Source organism: Carassius gibelio, chromosome B3 (assembly GCF_023724105.1).
Source record: "Carassius gibelio isolate Cgi1373 ecotype wild population from Czech Republic chromosome B3, carGib1.2-hapl.c, whole genome shotgun sequence".
Lineage (NCBI taxonomy): Eukaryota > Metazoa > Chordata > Actinopteri > Cypriniformes > Cyprinidae > Carassius > Carassius gibelio.
The window spans coordinates 15,511,347-15,533,623 of record NC_068398.1 but is presented as its reverse complement, the minus strand read 5'-3'; the positions used below and the strand labels follow the sequence as shown (position 1 = coordinate 15,533,623).

Below are 22,277 nucleotides of genomic sequence, written 5' to 3'. Positions count from 1 at the left end.
AATCTTAAAAATGTGTCTTATATTTAATGAGAGGAATCTATCTGTTGGATACAACTGCGACTGCTGGGCATGTGCACATCAATATTGCCCAATTTTTGTCAAGCTGAACAACGGAGGAAGGTGAAGACGTTAATAAAACAGAATCTAATAAGTAGCAAGCTTAATCTATTGTTAACCGAATCTATCCCTTCAGCCGAAAAACGAAAGACATCTGTCATACATGGATAAGGAAGTGTGACGCTGCTGCTCAGCTTAGATGCCATTGGCTATGACTTTTCAGGACAGTCTGTGGTTGGACTATCTTTTAACCCATATTAAACAGCGCATCATGTTAAAAAGTATGTTTTGCTCCTATCATCACATTAGTAATATATTAAGTCAACAATGAAGTGTTGCTATCTTGAGAAAAATGACATCTTTAGCGAGATCCTAATCCTAACCCTAAGCATAACTTCAATGAACTACAAAAACAGCCCCCTAGTGTTGCCTTTCTATAGATAGAACGACGGAGGCTTGTGGGTAATGTAGTTTAAAACTTTTTATTAACGAAACTAAATAAATTATTTATTTTAAGGTAAACTGGATATCTAAATATGTTTATTGTGCAAACCTCTATGATATATTTGAGAGGCAGGCTGAAATGTGGTATTTTACAGTGAGCAATATTTAAAATGCTTTTATGCCAGCTTTCCACTTATTTCTGAAAACTGAGCTCAACATTATTTTATCAGCATAGCATAAGTAATAATCCTGCCAATTTTCTCTTTGATATGTTAATTGGACTCTGATTTACAGCCATTTGAAATGTACAGTTTTGGGCTCTTCCGGGGGGTGCTACTGGGCCCCTGGGGGTAGCAGGGCAGTAAAACCTACATATATGTATTCTCCTCATCATGAACAACAAACTGAGCTGAGTCACATTTATATCTGACAGTTTTCACAGTCCTCTGTTTTCTATTCTATTCATCATGGCTATTATACCTTTTGACAGGACATTGTGAGGCCATCTGATGAAACATGGAAAAATTATAAAGAAATGATTTAATAATGAAAATAATAGATTATTTCTTTGATTTTTGAAGTAAATGGCAAGAAATATAATGGATGAACCTGCAACAACTTGCCATTATCTATTCCCCACTGTAAAGCAGTAATCAAGGACAATGTATACACATTGTGATACTTCACTATTACACAAGGACAAATTCATGCAGTGCTAAGAATATTAATTTATATATATATATATATAGAGAGAGATATATATAGAGATATATAGAGATATATATATATATATATATATATATATATATATATATATATATATATATATATATATTAGCATTATATATAACTAATTAGCCGAAATCAGTGTAAAAATGTCCTCCTCACCCCCGTATCTTGCTCCTCATGTGCTGGACATCAGTAATGTGCGTGCTCTTGGTTTTAATGCAGTACAAGATCCACGTTGATCATTCCTGCTACATTCTCAGTTATCCGTCAAGTGCTTGTAACAATAAAGCCCATGGCACCATCTTGTAATGCAGAATAATTAATCTTGTAACTCCCTGTATTTCACAAAAAATGTGCATATTTGTTACTAAAATATAAAAAAATTACTTTCTGGTGTACTGATGTCCCAGATGTTATTAATCCGATCAAAAATGTTCATGTCTTAAATAAAAAAATAATCCCAATAATTAATATGTCGTTTTTCCAAGTCTAAAATAAACACATATGAGCCTACCTAGTAAAATGATGTATTTACCAAGAATCTTCAGAACACAATATTCACCATTTTCATTTTATTGAAGCATAGACTATAAAGTTGATAAAGTAGCATCAAGACAAATAAGATTCAATGAAAATAATTATCTTCAAAGATACATTAACCTCATATATAAATCAGTTCACACAGATGAGTGATGAAATGTCCTTAAAAGTCACACAGTCCCATCCAGTCAACTGTGATACAGATCATGTGATACATATAAGACATGTGGTACTGTTCCAGAAAATAATGATTCCCATCATCACATCTAAACTGGTTTCATCTCCCCATCGTGATCTTCTTCTCTCGTGTCTGGAAACAGTTTGTGGTTGATGTCCAGCACTGATGAGATGTAGCTTGTTCTCAGCCAGATGATCTCTCAGTCCTAAGATCCCAGACCTGGTCAAAGTGAAACAAACAATGCAGAAGAAGTTGTTTAATGGACAGAGAGCGCAGCTTATGTTCTGTGTGGTTTTAGCAGGGTGAGTAACTATGACCCTTGTAGTACTGTACACTTACCATTCTTCAAGCTGTTTTAAGATCTTTTGAGAAGCTTTTCTCTGAAGACAATTTACCACATCCTCTTCTTTCACTCCTTTCAAGAGCATCACTTGGTCAAAAGCCCTCATTTGGCTGATGAGATCATCTGTACAAATAAAAATACTGCAATAAATATGTCATTCTGCAAGAATTAAGAAAAAGTTACAGAAGCAAAGGTCTTGCTCATGAGACATTAGCATGTGTAGTTCTCAGAGACTCTAGAATTCATCTGTTGTTGCAGTAAATGTGTTTTTTTCCTCTAGAATCTTTCTCCAAAGTTCCTGACTTCTCTCACAAATGTGTTTTAGTCTGTGCAGTGTAAGGCCTGGCTTCAAACCAATCAACTATCAATTCACAATTAATAACATAACATTTACAAAACAATGAAATAATGTCAATTGGTGTTTATATCAACTAAACCAATTTCATGACACTTGTCTGCTAATAAAACAGGTGGTGTGTTTTTAAAAACATAATATTAAAAATGTCCAGTCACACTTTGCTAACATGCTGTAATTGTAATAGTATAAAACGAAATCAAGGCTGACATGACCAGTTCTGTGAGAGATCATCATAAAATGTTGTATAACATTGCTTCAACACACACATACCAGAGGACTTCTGTTTGTTTGAGCTCAAGATGGCCATCTTCATTTCTCATCCTGAGCAAATCATATCCTTGGTCTTCCTTCTCTTCTGTGAAACAAGATAATCTCTACTTACTCTCTGTGCAATTAATATTGCTCATTAAACATAATTAAGTTAATTTAAAGTAAGATTCAGACCAGAGCATTTTTGGAGTAAACAAATGTACCTGGGAAGAGCTGATCATGGCAAGATTCGCTGAGACTCAGTAATAGCTCTTTTAGGTTTTAGGAAGGTTTGTGAGGGTTGGCTCTTAAAATAGCTGTTGAGCTCGATATTTTAGACCTGAAAAAGAAGAACAGCATTATCTGGAAAAAATCCTGTAAGACAGAAGGAAGGACATATTATTAATTATGTGCAGCTTGTACATTACACCTCTGTAAAGATGCTGTATAATTAAATGTTAAATGAATCCATTATTGAAAGCAAGTAATTAATAACAAGCTATAGTCATATGAATTCTTTGATAGTGTCAGATGAGACAGTCCTGGGGCTTGTACAATATCATACAAGTGTTAAACTGGATTATTAAGACTGTGATGTGTTTAGGGATCATTTTTAAGACTTTGACCCTGTCCAGATACCCACACTTGCAGTCTTGGCCACTTGAGAGTGTGTGTACGTGACAGTGTGTGAACGAGACTGTCCCCGGTCTTAATAATGCCAAAGCACAGCGTCCTTAACACACACTAAACCTCTCCAATACTGCTCTGGAGCGCTATACAAAGCTTAGTGTATCCCATCATGCATCATGTTTTGGAATAAATCGTCAGACTTTTTGCCGAGATCTCACAAGAGGTCATGGAAAGCTGTCCAATGTACAGTATGTGAAATATTGATAATTAGATATTAAAAATCTCTTTAAACACATAAGTGTCCCATAAGGCAGTGGCTCCCAATCCTGGTCCTGGAGAAGCCCAACACTGCACATTTGAGATGTCTCCCTGATCAAACACACCTGATTCAACTCATCAGCTCATCAGTGAAGACTCCAAGGCAGATAAGAGAGACACCAAAACCGTGCAGTGCTGGGGTTCTCCAGGATCAGGATTGGGAAACACAGTCATCAGGTCATGAAAAGTTCGACACACACTCGTGGTCATCATGCTCACTCGAACACTAGGCCAAATACAGGAAAGACTTCAAATAAGTAATCAAGTGGTCAAGTGAAAAGATGGCAAGTGTGGGTATTTGGACAGTGCAACAGTTTAAGAAACAACAAATGCTGTACAAATTATAACAGCAGGAATTTTTGATAAAAGAGACAAACTATCACAGACTTACTGCTGCATATATCTGCCTCCGCAGCTTTCTGTCTTCTCCATTTCTGAAGGAATCCCTCTCCAGAAACACCACTGGGCTGACTGCCTTTACGTCTTTTCAGCTAAAAATAAAAATAATAAAAAAGGGGAGAGAAAATAAAATTGAATTATATACAGAATGTTAATAATGATCTGTGAGCAAAATATATATATATATATATATATATATATATATATATATATATATATATATATATATATATATATATATATATATAAACTGATATGAATGAACTGCAAGATGGAAAAATACATGTTTTATTATTTATTTTTAATTTGATTTTTTTTTTTTTTGGATTCACATTAAAAGGTATTAAAAGCATGGTACAGAACACATGATTACTGTGATATCTGTCATATAAAAGCACATAAAAACACTAACATTACAGTGATACAAACATAGCTGGTTTGGTGATTATTGTATTGTTGTATTGATTATTAATATATCATAGTAAAACTACAGTTACAGTTACTAATGTCCCATTTACTGTGTTTTAACTTCACATTTCATTTATTACTATTGTGTCGTGATTACCATGATTTTACTACAAATACAACTTACATCATTAATCCTGAAATTAATAATAATATAAAACGGATCGAAGGTCTATGGCACGTCACGTGACAGATAGAGTTTAATCACACTAATTAGCAGCTGTGTTCATTTATTTAAACGCAATGAAACTCAAAGACAGCCGCGGATGACCGATATAATACAGCGATTAAACATATGGCACTAATCTGATTAATAAAGAAGACAGAATACATTTGATAAAAGGCATTAAAAGAGCGTATATACCATAGACAGTAAAAGAAATGGACACAGCGACCCCATTGGAACTCAATTGAGACAAATGAAGCCCAGTTTTAGCGTTTTTTAGCACTTCCGTTTCTGACGCGCAGACTCAAACGAAGCTTGACGATGTCAGCAACCTGTCTGACAGATGTAAATCTTCTAAGTGGCTGTGCGTGCAAACTGCCCTCGTTAATCTGGCAGAGACGGCGAGCTTGAGCGAGGAGTTCTTAGTCGTGAGTGAGCAGGAGTAAGTATTCGGATTAATTATTTTGTATAGTATTTTAAAATGTAACGCCAGTACGCCATATTAAGTTAATTGCCTGCGAGCTTCTCCTCCTGTCTGTACGGTAATGCGACAGAGAGCCGAGTGGTTATGACGCAATCGTTAGCCTATTTTTTACAAAAACTGTTTATACGGGGCCATAATGTAACATAGAAGGTAATGGAGCCCTTTATACATTTTCGTGTATCTTTAGAAATAAATCATGGACAAACAGAGTATTTAAACGCCTCAGATGTAAAGTTATTCGCTGTCAAAGTGACGCCAAAATGAATGGGAGTCAATGGGAATGCTAACGCAAGTGAAGTTCTGCTAAAAGATGGCAGCCCCCACCCGACTTCAACTTCCGGTCGAGTTCCTTGCCCCTTGGTATATACGACTACTCACCCAAACTGTGGAACTGATAGCAAGTATCGCGCGATGTGTGCTGAATGAGACTTCTTGAACGTGATTTCATAGCGATAAACATCTCATGTCCTCGTGTCGAATTCTGACGCCAAAAGTTTCCCACTGAAAGCAATGAAGGTCGTAGTGCTTCGATAGTCGACGCCGAGAGGCACATTTGGCGTCATAAAAGTGACGCTAGGGGCGCTTGACCATGCTTCGGTTTTTGACGCCTTTGGAGTGAGAATGGGTTGACATTAGTCCACCTCCACACTGACTTACCCACACTGCACTGCACAATAATCTTCCTCTGCCTGTCTTTATCATGCCTGCTCTGCTCAGTCATTGACAGCGGCTCTGATATCCAGGTCATTATCAGAAATGAAAGTCATGCAGGATCATCAGTACAGGACTCAGATGAACCCTTCTGTAGAAAAGAATCCCGAGCTCTAGACATTGTGATGATGACATTAGGGGTGAAAAAAAAAAAAAAAATTCCTCCAGCGCCCAGAGCCCTGGGACCAGGACAAATTGAAATCTGTCGGTCATGAATCTTCAATTAGGAGAAGAATCTTCAAGGGGAGAAGACTTTCCAGCAGCTGTCACAAAAGAAGATCAGCCACACTAATGATTTGGATCCATCTGAAATAGAAATATTCACAAAATGACTGGATGTCAAATGAACTGGTTTCATTGCTTTCATCCCTTTCATGTCTGCAACCTCACATGCCTCTCAATGGCCACAATGCATTATTATGCGTTAGATATAATTAAAGGGAGTAGAAAAAAATAATCGTTTGGATGAACTTAATTTAATTCAACACAGCAGCTCCATGCATTTGGAAATGGGTTTCTTAAACATTAAACAAAACTGTGAACTACAGTAAATGAATTCAGTACGAGTACACTTCAAAGTAATGCAAGAGAAGTAATGCAGGGAACTATGGCACACATTAGTATGCTAAACAAATCCATTTTTAACCAGTGTAATGTATGGTGTTGACAGGAAACATAAGAGACACAAAATTAGCCTCTTTGCCAGCATTTGCATAGTAATTGCTAGTAATTCCAATGAAGCAACATACACTTCATCTACTCATCATTTTCCTAAGCACAAGCACTACTCTTCAGCACAAATGTAACCCCAAACACTCCAGTGTAACAGAAACTGTTCTCAATTCAACATAATAACACTTTAAACACTAAGAAGTCATCCTCTTTTCTCATTTCGGCCAGTTAGGAACTGAAAATCAACTTTTCAAACCAAGACTCATACTCTGAATAGCACAAGCCAGTTAGTCTCTGCTGGTAGATGTATAAAAGATACAAAATCAAAGTGTTTTTTTATTTATTTATTTTTTTTACTTAAAGAAATGTAAAACTGGATGTGTGTCATTGGCAAATAACCAAAATAAAAATTTTGTTATAAAAGTTTAAGTAAAATTAATAACTACAAATATGAGTAAATACTATAACAATAGATGAATTGTTTTAAAAAAGCACTGTCTGATTCTAAACAGCATTTCTATCTACTGACCATTAAAATGCATTCAGATAAAACATGTTTGCAAGCAACATATAAATGGCGTTAATGCATTAATATCACTGATGTTTAATCATGTCCAGATTAGTTTGTGAAGTGCTTTTAAAAATGTAAAATGCTGAAGAATGTTGCATTGAGTCATATTAATACAGAGCAAGAAAAAATACCTTTCCAAGGCTACAATTCATTATATTATAGCAGAATGTCTTTGTTTTACTCATAAGGCAAAGAGGATTATAAAATAACTTTACTTGTCTCACAAATATGTTTGTTAACTTACTCTATGGAACTGTTTACTATTAAATATTTGCATAATTTAGATTTTATTTAACCAATTATATTTTCAAAGTGTATTTACTGAAATATTGTTTGGAGAACATCTGTTTGTTAATTGTGACAATTTTATGAGTATATGGTTTAAATATAGCCAAATGTGGAACAAGATTCAGTTCAAATGTGTTAGGTTGAAGCAAATTCAATTTATTTGTAATACAAATATAAACCTAAAACACATTCATTTTATTAGTATTCTTACACAAAATTTCATTCTTGTTTAATTTTATGATAAATATACATCATATCAAGATTATTTGTTTAAGTTTAATGGTTAACTCCAAATGGATGGAAATATTATGCGCAAATTAAATACATAATTTTAACGGTTTTATTTAAATCATGATTATTTTGGAGTGTATTAAATAAAAATGTAACCTGGCGATTTTACTTCCGGTTAATTAAAGGTTTCACAATAACTAGTGCACACTTTTCAGTGAGAATCAAATGGCAGGGAAAAGGAAGTAAGTGGAAGAGATGAAAGCTTGCAGTCTTAGATATGTGTACTGCACAGGTGAGATCCAGTGAGAGTGATTATTGACCTCGGTCCCTCGGGACTCCAGTGGGGTGTAAGAATGAACTGAGACGCTTATCAGGCCTATCTTAGCCTGCTTTTAGATGGAGAGATAGCGGGGGAGTGAGAGATGGACACTGCTGATGAAGTGAGAAAAGAGCTCTTGCAGGTGGTAGGATATATACCTATCATAGCTCTGGTCATCTGACAGATATTCTATAATCAAATGAAAAATATAGCGTGTGGCTGTACAGCAAAATTACCTTCTGCTTCTGCCTGTGAAATATAACAGCATGTATCAGATTGACACGTAAGAAGAGGTGGTGAGAGTATTAGCAAACACACGTCATGCACACACACACACACACATAGACGGCGTGAGATGCACTGAGAATGTTTAATCTCCTTCTTGACCTCAGATCTCCCTCACATGTTTGAACAGCCTAGTCCCACAGCATCGAAGTAAATGTTAACATTAGCATTTTGGCATTTCAAGTGTGTTTGCAACACTGAGTGTGTGCGTGAGTGTGTGTGTGTGCTTATATCAATGGAGAAAAAATGTTAAAGGTCCCAGCTCCTTATGCACACTCGTTGACCTCCGTGACCCTATAGCTCACTAAGGCACAAAGCAAGACAGGGGACAGAGAGGAGAGGAAACGGAAGATTCATTTGGAGCTCCTGGTGTAAATGGGCTGTAGGTGTCGATGGAGTCAAGGAAACTTGGGTATGCTACAACACATTTCATGTCAGTGACTATTACTTTTTGTTTTTGTTGCTGCTTTTGCTGTTTGCAAGTATGCCCATATGCATGTTATTGTGTAAAGCAGTGTAACAATAATTTCTATTAGAAATTTCTGACTTTGTCAGTCCAGTCTGGTGGGCTTTTCTCATTCTAACAATTCCACACAATGGAGGCTAAAGGTTTTATCACAGCACAAGTCAGAGATATAATTAAACTGTCCTGTGTACACCACTTAGCTTGGGTTAGCACATCAGCTGAAGTGCCACTTCAAGCGAGACACAAGTACATAATGGCTGGTTTTATCATTTCACGGTAAATGTGGTATGGTTTCATGCCTTGTATGCTTCAACACAATAGATTAACGCTGACGGTTATTTCTGAGTGCAGCTTGTTGCTCAAGTGTGGTTATAAAGTTTGTGATTGATTCATTCCTAATACTACTAAGCAGTGTGTCTTTCTGTATTTGTGTGTATGAATGACTAAAGTAAGCCCAATAAATGATTCAACCGATGCAGTGTTCTTACCTTCACTGACATATTTCCTATTGAAACAAGTCAAAGCATGACATCTCATACTTAAAAAGTCAAGATTTGGTTTCCCAAAGAACCTTTCAGTGAACAAATCTTTTTTTTTTTTTTTTTTTTTTTTAGCCTGATGAACATTTTAATAATCTAAAGACAATTTTTCCACTGTAAAGAACCTTTTGTGGAATTAAAAGGTTTCATGGATGGTAAAGTTTCTTTGGAACAACTGACACCAAGATTTTTAAGAGTGTAACTTTCAGTCACTATATGTACTGTATGTGCTATCAGGGGGAGTGACATTCTCGTATAGAGAGCATCTGATTGGACAAAAATGTGTTTATTAAACAGTTCCTCTAATTTGATTGGCCGAGTGACATTCCAAGAAAGCTGATGTTTAGTATAACATCTAACGTCTAACAGAGTGCAAAATGAGTGTGTCTAGATGAAACATCAACAACAAAAAAATATTTATTTTACAGTTGAGTGAGGGCTCAAAATGAGGGTCATGTATCATAGGTGTCAGGGCCGTCCTTAGTAGGGTGCATCTGATGCGGTCACACCGCGCCCCGCGCTTGAGGCCCTGCAAACCCCCCAGAACACGAGCGCTCTGTACCCCACATTGGGCCCCGTGTCAGCTAAGGACGGCCCTGGTAGGTGTGTGTGGTGAGCTGTTTTGTGGACTAAACTTGTGTGTACCTCATTCGTTGTTTTGACTCAACTGCCTTTGTCTGACTGTTCAGACATTTCCTCAGAAGCACCAAATATGTCCTTGTGTGTGGGTTTAATGTTGTGTGTGAGTGCTCCAAAATATGTTTCATCTGCCAGCTGTCGAGTCTGTGACAGCCAAACTGGAAACTCTTTGAACTGTGAAACACCGGAGCTGAGCTGCATTCAATTATGTGTAAAATGCCGTACACACACACACATATATACAAGCAATACAATCCAGTTTCACTGAGTGCTTCGTTCATTGAAAGACAGGCTTTAAACATGTACATCAGACATATATACATCACAATTACTCGTAATAAGGCTGATTAAGCTTATGAAAATAGTATAAATGTGTTATGTAAGTGAACGAAGCACTGAACAGTGCACATGGGGTCCAAAAGTCTGAGACCAGTAGTAAACAGGCTTAAATTTTGCATGCGTTTCTAACTTAATACAAAAAAGTACACCACTGTACAAAAGTTTTATTTTTATTTTTTATAATTAAATTAATTTAGTAAGGATGTATTAAATTGGTCAAAAGTGACAACAACAACAAAAAGGATCTTGAAAAAAAAAGATAGTTTTCACAAAAATTACAATTTAAACATATGTTACATTTATAACAATATTACAGTTTTTAACTGTATTTTATATCATATAAATGTAGCTTTGCTGTGCAGAAGAGACTGACTAAAAATATATATATTTTAAGATTCAATTCTCACCATAAACTAAGATTTACTGCTCAAATTTGCTGCTGATTAATAGTTAGAAAGGTAGCTGTTTATGATTTGGGTACTAATAAACAGCCAATATGTTAATAATAGGCATGCCAAGCAACTAGTTTATCATGAGAACTGTTGCCTTAATTAGAGTGTCACCAAAATCTTTTGTTTTCAGGGTCACTTTTAATGTTTGCATTATCAGCCTCACAGACACACACACTTTGGGCCCTATTTTAACAATCTAAACTCAAAGTGTAAAGTGCACGGCGCAGGTGCACTCAGGGCGCATGGTCTAAACGGGTTCTCCCTATTCTTTTAATGAGTAATGGGTGTTTTTTTGGGCGTAACGTGTAATAAACCAATCAGAGTCTCATCTTCCATTCCCTTTAAGAGCCAGTTGCACTCGTGCCATGACAGATTTGCTATTTACACGGGGGAATTTGACAAGCGCAAAGACAGAACGCGTCTCCGAGATGAAACGTAGCTGCTCGTGTGCAAGCAAATAGATAGCCTAATTCTGATACATGCGATGACTATCCATTATGACATGTAGCCAATTTATTTATTTATTTATTTATTTATTTATTTAACTAATTAGCTTATAAAAAATGCTTATGCATTGCAATCTCTTTAATTTTTAATATTTGGCATGTTTGTGTGCTGCTGTGTGTCCCTGTGTTTAATAAGCAGCGTGTACATGCGTTGTGAACCCGCCTATACTAACACGCTCTTTAAATAACAAAGAAAAAACATTGCGCCAGACTTTAGACCAGGTTTGAGTTGGTCGATGGCACAGTCTATTTTAAGCTCCTTAAAATAGCAATGCGCCAGCAATGCGCCTGAACACACCTCTTTTTTAGACGGACGGGAAAATGTGAACACCGCCAGACTGAAACTAGCAAACACACTTGCACTGCACCTTGCGTCGCATTGAGCCGGGTGTGTGATAGGGCCCTTACAGTTTAATACACATACATAACTATAACATCTGACAAACTACCTTTTACAAGTGCAAAACTGTGTTTGTGTATGTGTGTCCTCAGCTGCATCCCCACGATAAACAAATACCTCATTCACCCTGACCCTCATCAGCTAATCGTCAAAGGAACGTTATAAAACAACACAGACCAATCAGATGGGGAGGAGGTAAAGGGGCACAAAGGTGAGAAAGCCAGTCATCATTAAGAATCCAACAGGCCAAAGCAGACGTAATTACAGAGATAAGGACCAAATGACTTCATCATCCTCAAGTGGAAAACAGAAAATCTGTTCATTCTACAGATACCAAACACATTATTTGGAGGGCAAAATTGGGGCAGGATATAGAATTACATTTCCCGAAAGACCTGCATTATGAAAGTCATGTTTTTAACATTCTTTACATGCCTATATGTTGCTTTTAATATGTTTAAGGACAAACCACATGCAAATTCATCAGGCAAAGTAGTCCTAGACATATTAGTTTAAAGATGTGTTTTAAGAGATTAAATTAGTGGCAGGAGGGGGACTTTAAATAAAACACAGAAATGTATATATATATATATATATATATATATATATATATATATATATATATATACGGTAAGCTGGTAAATGGTAAACTGAACACTGAACAAAATAACACAATGATATTTTTGTTAAATGCACGTATAGTGTAAAACTATAAAAATAGTAATTTTCAGCATAAAATACACCCCCCCCCCCCTCTCTTTTTTTTTCCAAGGCATGCTAGCTTACCGCCTTTCACATACAAAGTCATTGTTGGCTAGATTCTTCATTAAATGTCTTATTTAATATTTGAATTCTGCACCATCTGGCTTTCCATATGATCACAGAGCACTCTGGGAATTACATTCCCTCTGGAGGTTATGGCGTGTTCTTTTTTGTTAGACCCGCTATGGGGTCATTCTGATAGCATCATGACACATCGTTTCGCTTAATTCGGTTTTAATAGGGTGCCGGCATGCAGTGATTTCTGTACCACATGACGCATACGGCACCAGGTATTTGAAGTTTAACATCACAAAAGCTTAGTAAGGTGAACCAAAAACAGAATCTGTGTGTGCATGTTTCTTTGTGTGACTGCGTATCCCCTTGGTTTTGTTTCAGGCCTGTTTAAGCTAGCCAGCATCAGGAGAGCATGCATGAAGCCGTTTGTTTATTTTCAGTAGATCCCCTAAGAAAGAGAGAGAGAGATAGAGGGGAAAGAAAGAGGAGAAAGAGTGAATGTGCATCTGGGGATCTGGCTTACTTATCACACACTGGCAGGATAGACCACTCACCACAGGGACCTACAATCATTACGCTTAGTCACTCAGCATGTCTCCAGCTATAAAAACAAATACTCACAAACCGAGAGCACATACAAATACTGAAACACCCTCTCATGATCATTTCTATATGTGAACCTGACATGGCCATTCTGTGAATGAAGAGGGCTCGAACAAATACACTTAAAATACATTTGACAAGACGTATTTACAATTTACAAGTATTTACATGTGACAGTAAAGACATACTGTTTCAAAATATTTCCATTTCACATAAATGCTGTTATTCTGCTGTTATATTTATCATATATATATTCACAATAAAACATTAGTTTGAATGTTCGCTGAGGAAAGGGTGATTTCTGATGACAGCACTGCTCAGTGCATTTATTGGCTTATATGCATTTATTACAAGCTGTTGGTGAAAGTTAAAATGCCCTGATGCCCTTGAGCAAATTTTCAAATAGATCTTATCTTTATTAACAAACCACATATTTGAAGTTTAAACATAAAAGTATATTATTGCCATCACAAGGAGAGTGATACCAATGGTTAAACGGCTGGAGTTCTGTTATCACTAGTATATCACACTCCTATCAGCCAATCAGATTCAAGAAACAGACAGAACAGCTGTATTAAACATTATAAAATGTTATTAAAACATTCACAAGTAACAGCTGCTTGTGAATGCAAGGGCAGTGTGGACTGATTTAATGAAGCCGACTGACAATGTACAACTCACTCTACACACTTATTAAATGACTGCGATCGTGCAGCAGAGAGGAACTTTACTGTAATCCAACCCTGTAGATGCACACACTCACCTCTGATGTGATTAGCATTGAACCAATGCTGCACACAAGAAAAGTAATTGGTTGCTTTGATGAGGAGATTAATGGTTAATGTTTAATCATTCTGGAGGGGTACAGATGGGTCAAGTTGTTCATGTTGCCTTGTACTGTAGGGAATCAGTATCTTACTAATTGAGAAGCCATGTTGTGATTCTCTGTTGTGTAATAGATCTTCATCAGTGCAGCCCAGGACAGCCTATCCTGACAGGGAAAACAGATAGAGACAGAGGGAGACATTATTGCTTGAAGAAACTGCTGACATGTGAAATTAGATTACATAATCTCTATTTGCTCTTTCAATGTGATTGTGTGTACATGTGTAAGTGAGTAAAGCTCAGTTTTACACCTACGCCTGTACATATGCTATGCCTTCTCCATTGCATGACTTGTGTGCATGTGTGTTTGTGATTGTTATTACAAATTACAAATTATTATTAATGTTACTAATGTAAGATACTTATATTATAAGATACTAAATATGCTGTGCTTGCTTTTATCTTGCAAAATTGGTATACTATTATTAAGTAACTACAAAAAGGGTTACATTTATTATATACGTGTAGTTAAATTTTTTTATCTATTTATCTGGATGGATGGATGGATGAATAGATAGATAGATAATCAAAGCACAAAAGCTATTTTCTCCAAATCTAGACTTCATTTGTTTTCATAATTCCCAGCATTAATGTGAGTCAAAAACAAACAGAAGAACATCAAAAGAACTTTCACTGTGATATGGCACATTTGGCATAATTTGCAAAACTAATATGATGTTATGCCATGAAATGAGTCTGATTCAGATGCCGCTGCATTCAGCAACTACCTTCTAGTCTTGAAGAGAAGTGAAAATAAAGATTGCAGCAAATCACATGATCTCGTCTGGCCCAGTGATTAACTTACGATCCTCGGGAGTATTCCAGGAACATATATGAATCACCATCTTCTGACTGGATATCAGAACTGAGTCAATGGGAATTGTCTCTTCCTATAAGTCCAACATTTAGGTGCCATGGTCTTTCTTAGATTAAAAGACATCGGTGAACAAATGGGGCCATCATATGTCTTTAAGCAAAGAGGCTGTCCTGTGATTTGGCCTCGAGTGCTTGCGTCATGACCCTTTCAATCATCAAAGTGACATTATGACCCCATGCCTCAAGAGATGTGTTCGATCAATCCAAAATCGGTGTCTTACCAATTTATCACTGTCCAAAAACCCCAATCTTAATGCCATGATACAGCTCTGCACTCTTAAAAAATAAAGGTGCTTCATGATGCCATAGACAAACCTTTTTTTGTCTAAATGTTTCCATAAAGAACCTTTAACGTCTGAAGAATCTTTCTGTTTCACAAAAGGTTCTTTATGGCGAAAAAAGTTCTTCAGATTATTAAACGGTGAGAAAGAGATGGTTCTTTAAAAAAAACTTTGACTGAATGGTTCTTTGTGGAAACAAAAATGGTTCTTTATGGCATTGCTGTGAAGAACCTTAAGAAACATCTTTATTTTTAAGAATATGGTTGTAAATGATCTGTTGCTTACCTTTTTTGTTTTGTTTTTTTTGCAGCAAAATATACCAACTAATGGATATAAAAGATAATAACTCACTGATTTTAGCCTTAAGTAAATGAGACAGAATTAGAAAAACTTCTTTAGATAAATATTACAACCATCTCTCTGTCCCTCTCCTCTCATTTTATGCGTTTTTTTCTTCATTTTTCCATCTGTCACATTGGCTTCACGCCTCTTTCTTACACTCTTGCCCCCATCCCCTCCCCTCTTTCTTTCCTTCGTCTTCACACCATTTCTGGCTCCAGGGGACCGTAAGCCAGAGGGAGGGACACGACTACAGGAAATTGGGAGGGTGACTCGATAAGGCAGGACATTAATCTGATAGGGTTCCTAAGCAACCTGCTGGGCCAGTGAAGAAGTGAAAGTATAGGAGAAAGTGTATGATTTCAGGGAGAAAAGTGCAACACATTTATTTAAACAGTGACAGATTTAACTCACACTGCCCCCACTGACAAGGCATGACCAACTAATGGATAAATGTGTTTGAACAACTTTTGATTACTTTTTAATTTAGTTTACCATTATAGCATTTGGACCAATCCGACACACAGCTATCTGTTACATGGTAACCAAAGACACTATCAGATAACACTAGTTTTATGGCTCAAAGGAATGCGGCAAAGCAACTCTTACACAAGTCTCTCTAAAACAGACACATAACTCCCATAAAAAGGGACTCTTCTCTAATTAATTCATAAGAAAACCATTCTTTGAATGAACACACATATACAGTACTTCAGGTCATTGTGAATGTTGTTACTATTCTTGTATATAGTCTTTTGGTATTGTATACTGTTTTATGCATGCTTATGATAGAACCACTCATGTAATTTTTCTGTGAATTTGTCTTCTGATGATCTAAACGAGAGTTTATATTATATGTTGGTACATAGATAATATATGATATATAATGATTCTTTCTCATCACCTAACTTCAGCCAACCTACTGGAACCCCAAAGTGCATCAGGACTCTATTTCAAACAGGCGAGACGCGCAAGTATCAAACTTAGTCTTATTCATTTTTACATTAAGTATCATTTGCACCCTTTACAAAAGTGTGTTTGGACTATTCATGTTTTTATTTTTCTTCTCTTTACTGCTTAAGATTTAAAACTTTTTCCTTTGCCCCACTGTATGTGTATGTTTGTGTGTGTGTATGTGTGTGTTAGACTAGTTTAAATGTTTATGTAGTTAATAAAGTCTTACTTGTATCACACTTGGGGTTGTTCATTGTTTGCTCATAACTGGAGTCCCTAATCATGCAGATTTTAGCTACATGCTCTAAGTAGTATTGTAAAGTAAGAAAGTTGTTTTCCTTAAACAGGAAATTAACGTTCTTAGAATTGACAGACAGTTGACACTGAGATGTCAAGTAAATACTTTTAGCAGATCTTCTAAATATTTATAATGAATTATAACTATTTATGATTAATTATTCATATTCCCCATTTGAGCTGATTCTCTACACCATAATGATGTCACTATGATGTGCTTGTCTAATGGTATGGTTTTTCTTTCAAATGACCTACTGTACAGTAGGTCTAATTTGTGAAATCATAACCTTTTTCTCATGACATGGTGTGGGAAGACGAGGACAGATGTTTCAGTAATATTTTCTTTCTTTTTTCTTTTTATGAAATGTATACATTTATTATTCAGTGATGCATTAAAGTGACATTAAACATTTATGATGTTACAAACAATTTATTTTTCAAATAAATGCTTTTTTAAATCAAATAATACTGAAAAACAGCAAATGACCATAGACTGATTTCTGAAGGATTGTGTGACACTGAAGACTGGAGTAATGATGCTGAAAATTCAGCTTTGCATCACAGGAATAAAATACGATTCAAAATATATTCAATCAGAATACATTTATTTTAAATTGTATTACTATTTTACAGTATTGCTGCTTTTAGAATTTTTGATCAAATAAATGCAGCCTTGTATAAATGAGTATAAGTGGCTAAATTCATAATTTTTCAATATTGGCTATTGTTTAATTCTATACATTCGCTGTTAATATTTTGAGATATATAAATTATGTATATTATTTCAGATGAACTGATGGTTATAGTGTTGCCTTGGATGACTGATGGCACCATGCAATAAGATGAGCTAATGTATTATGAATAGACATTAATTAAAAATGAACAATAGAAAAAATTAGCATAAAGTATAAATAAGCATTAGTCTAGTTGTATAAATGCTGAAAAAAAAATGTTTTGTTAGTTCATGAAATGTTAACAAACTGAACCTCATTTTAACAACACTTTTAACCAATAACTCTGCAACTTAATTATCAAAGATACTTTTTATGGTAATTGCATTTTAAGGGAGGCTGTACTTATTTCAGTTTAGTCAGTCTCCCAAAACACACACACACACACAAACAGAGCAAAATTTGAGTAATGGAAATTTGTGATTTTACTAATGGAAATGCATTGGTAATTTGCTTTTCTGAGCATTATACTTTAAGAGTATAGATGATGGGAGGACAGACTGCTTGTTTTGAAGCTCATTAACACTGAAAATCTGCTGGTTTTGGGCTTTTAAGTACAAAGGGATTCATTACAAAGTCATTACAAAGGGATAACTTCTGAAGGCTGTGCCAGTTGCTCTTTCCATACAATTCATCAAGCTTCATAAGAGAACACAAAATGTAAAGTCTTCTGAAGTCAACTTATACTTAAAAACAATTATAGAATTTTGAAGATTTCAAAACAATTTATATATTAAATTAAATATATGCACATTCATCAGTACTAAATTAAATTAATAATTTTCAAAATTAATGATTTTCATACTGTTTCTCACACAAAGCCCTTGAATGGTTTCAGAAGACTTGGAACAGAGTGCAGAAATCTTAAGAGGCTATTGTCTGTCCCACATTCAAATGCATTAACTTCTTAACATTCAGCTGATCATTAGCTTCTTAACTTCTAAACTTTCTAAAAATAAAAACTGGTACTGTTATATGTGAATTTTGCTGGCAAGACATTCATCACCAATGACTGCATTTGATTCAGTAAATATACTGTAATATCATGCCTGCAACAATATAAATACTTGTTGGATTTAGCTGTTTATTCTTTTGCTCTAAGAGAGTTGTATAATTGTAGATATTGGGCCCTATCATACAGCACAATACATAGTGCAAGTGTTTTTGCAAGTTTCAGTCCAACCAGCAGCAAAAGTGGATCCGGACATGCCCTGAGTGCTCCTGTACCATGCGCTATTGATAGAAAGAGTCATTACTATTCATTAGCATGAGGGAAACCAGAAAACTCCATGTTATTTCTTTATTACACTCATTTTTGTTCAGATTAAACCTCTGATGCAGACAGTCTCTTGTTAACACAATCCCCCTATTCTTCTCCTCCACTCATCTCTTCATATTTTAAAATGCAAGCACTCTGTTACCACATCAAAGGGATCCGCTTGTCCAAAAGTGTATCCCAAATATCAAATTCTCTGTGTGTGTAAAAATAAAATGCATATAAAAAAGATAGATTTTGTTTTGTTTGTTTTTTTAGTAACAAATTACCTCTAGTGTCTTTTACATTACTATCTATGTGTGAACAAGTCATGCACATTGTAAATGTGCACTTACATAGTCAGAAATGCAGTAGATGGGCTGGTATGGTCAGACAGACCCAGAGGAGTCTCATCCAAAAGGTCATTTAACACCTTACGGAAATCTAATGTGACTTTCCATTAAAGCAAAGAGCCTGTGGATAGACTTTGACATAGAATATCAAGTGTGTGTGTGTGTGTGTGTGTGTGTGTGTGATATAAAATAAAACCTGTGATCACTACATTATTATATTACATTCTACCTCATTAGCACACATATGAAAAATCTTTCTCCATTACAACACACAGGGACAAAGGCAGCGCTCAACATTTGAGTTTAAATCAACGGTTGCCATGTTTTAACCATTCACAACCTTTATTGCTCTTTGACATTTAAAACCATCAACCTTTTAAATTTTATATTTGCAAGCTTTGCTTCAAGGGAACTAAATTAGTTCTGTCAAACCATCTATCCTGCAGCAAAACCAAATCTACTAAATTGCAAAGACCTTTTTTTCAAGCATTTTAAAAACAACATATGGTTTCTCTGCATATTTAACTTATAAACTGACCAATCATCATTTTTAAGGTTTGAACGTGTGGAACTAGGAATGTGAACTAGAAAAGAAACAGCAGTTCTGTTAATAATATTGTTTTTTATTTTATTTTATTTTATTTTTTTTAATCTCTCACCATTTCATGATGGTCACCCACTATGTTTTCCATGTGCAGCCCAGCAGGTTTATAATGACAGTACGTACATGTGTCTGATTAAATATGAACCTGGCACTCAATTAAGATTCAAAAGTTCACAAAATGTGATGTACACACAAACATACACACACAGACATAAACAACTTCACTGTGAAAAAGACAGAGGAGCGCATGAAGGAGCAATGACACTCCCATCATGTCCAATCAGAAGCCTTTTGCAGGCAGATTACAGGGATAACAGGTCCAGCTGACATCCATGTCATACTGTAAATTTATTGTGTCTGTGATGCAAGAAGTCAAGGTTTAATGGGTTAACATGGCCCCTAGCATTTAGCAACACAAAGCAATATATAGCCTATACCTCCCTGGTTAAATTAAAAAAGAATGGTTTGAAATGTCAACGACTTTCAATTTCTAAATGTTTCAGAGAAAAAGAATTGTGGAATTTCCCTGCTCACCAAACTTACTATTATTATTACTATTACTATTATTCTACCACTCTGTGCGCCTGCCCTGACATGCTCTCATGCTCCACACACTCCGTTTGCATTCATTCATGTGATCGGTCGAGATGAGAGGTGAGCCCGCCTGAGTAGTGTGATTTATATATATAATCACCCAGACCCCGACGCTTTTACTCTGAGTACCGGCAACATGTCAGAAGTGCTGGTATACGCACAAAAAAGTGCAGGTACTCTAACGGCTAAAATAAAGAAGTACCAGTGCATACCGGCCCACTTCAAGCACCGGGAGTATGAGAAAGAAACAAAAGCATTCAGCATTTTAGAAGGCAGTGAACCATCAATAAGATTTTGAAACATTTCGAGGGAAAATTAAAAAAAATCTTACATACAGTTACTTTAAGATTAAATGACAGCATTGGGGCCAGCATTGGAAAAATGGGAGAAATGTGAAACTACATATAGACCATCCAATATAAAATTAATATAGATCATGTACGCCAATTCTTCTGTAACTGTGCAATATTTGAGCTGTGAAGCTAATTTTTTTGTAATATGTTCCAATGAAGCTGTGAAATCAGATATTAACTTTACACAGAAATGTAAGTGATTTTATCACACTAAAATAACTGAAGCACAGTGTTTAAGTCTTGTGGCTGTATTGTTAAAACAGTACTGGATTGTTCTCTTTCACTTCCTTTTTAAGTGTCACACTGTAACCATTTTTTTTTTTATTCAATTTTATTTATTTATTCATAGCAATTAATTTGGTATATTGAGATATATTTTTAATCATGAGATTTACTGAGCCTGAACCCGTGTGCTCCTTCTCAGCTCCTGACCTTTGCTAAAAAGTCCAGAAAAGTGTGATATCAATTAGTCCAGACAGCTGAGTTGGTGGTGAGCCCCATCAGAGACACTTAAAGGAGCAGACATTAGAAACAATGTAATCAGGGAATGAGCGGGACTTGACTTTTAATGCCTCCTTAATTCGATAAATCTATGTAGACCTGCATAATTAACCATAAGAATACCACAACAAAGATCAATGCAAACATATGCCACAATTAAATCATTTATCAGATATCACTTATTTTGATCCAATCTATATAAATTCATACATTTTAAAATGCAGCTTCAGTGTCCAAAGCTATAGTGCTTACATATTTAGGGCCAGAAATGATTAATACATAGTCAAACAGTGCATAAAGTAAATGTTTTGTTTATATGGCATATATGCATAGATTGCATCCTCTTTTGATTGGCATGGCACAAGAAGAAGAGACTGTCTGGAAACATCCATCAGTAAAGAAAGCCCTAATGACTCAGCACAGAAAACAGAGAAAGAGAGATAGAGAGAGAACAGAGAAGCATCGAAGGAGCAGACTTTAGCCATAACATCCCACTCGCTATCATAATGCATCTTTAAAATGGCTTATAAGTCTTCATTTGTCTTTGTAATAAAATTGTGTAAGCAAGAGAAATCATTAGAGGAAGAAATACATTCCCTGCTCAACATCATGAAAGCAGGTTTATTGTGTGTGTGTGTGTGTGTGTGTGTGTGTGTGTGTGTGTGTGTGTGTGTGTGTGTGTGTGTGTGTGTGTGTGTGTGTGTGTGTTTCCTTGCAGCAAGAGGTGAGTAATCAGAAATCACAACATACCTTGGCTCTGTACTCACAAATGACACGCTCACCCTGCTCTGAAATCTTTAACCAGAACTGTCAATCACTCCAAACAAATATTCAGCTCCTTTCCAGACACAAGTCCTGAAATTACCAGAAAAACAGACCTCAGGAAATCTGATTACTGGTAAGCAAAGTAATTGTGATTATTTTTAAACATCTAATATCAAAGAAGTGGCCATAAATGACTACTTAACACCTAAGGCACCTCTTAAGTCCAGCGTACTATTAGGAAAATGGATGATAATGATTCAACCGAATGTACTCATGGTGAGAGAACAAAGCATACGGCTCTTTGAGAGTCATGTTTTTTAGCCTTGTGTCT

General features: G+C 35.7%; 1 long non-coding RNA gene across 1 annotated transcript; it reads right to left on the bottom strand.

Moving 5' to 3' along the window:
- Positions 1–2,931: 2,931 nt before the first annotated feature.
- On the bottom strand, positions 2,932–4,376 carry LOC127952671 (uncharacterized). The gene is made up of 3 exons (XR_008153025.1): positions 4,238–4,376; positions 3,123–4,072; positions 2,932–3,004 (listed from the first exon to the last, which is right to left on the bottom strand). It is a non-coding gene; the product is annotated as an uncharacterized LOC127952671 (long non-coding RNA).
- Between the last annotated feature and the right edge of the window lie 17,901 nt (positions 4,377–22,277).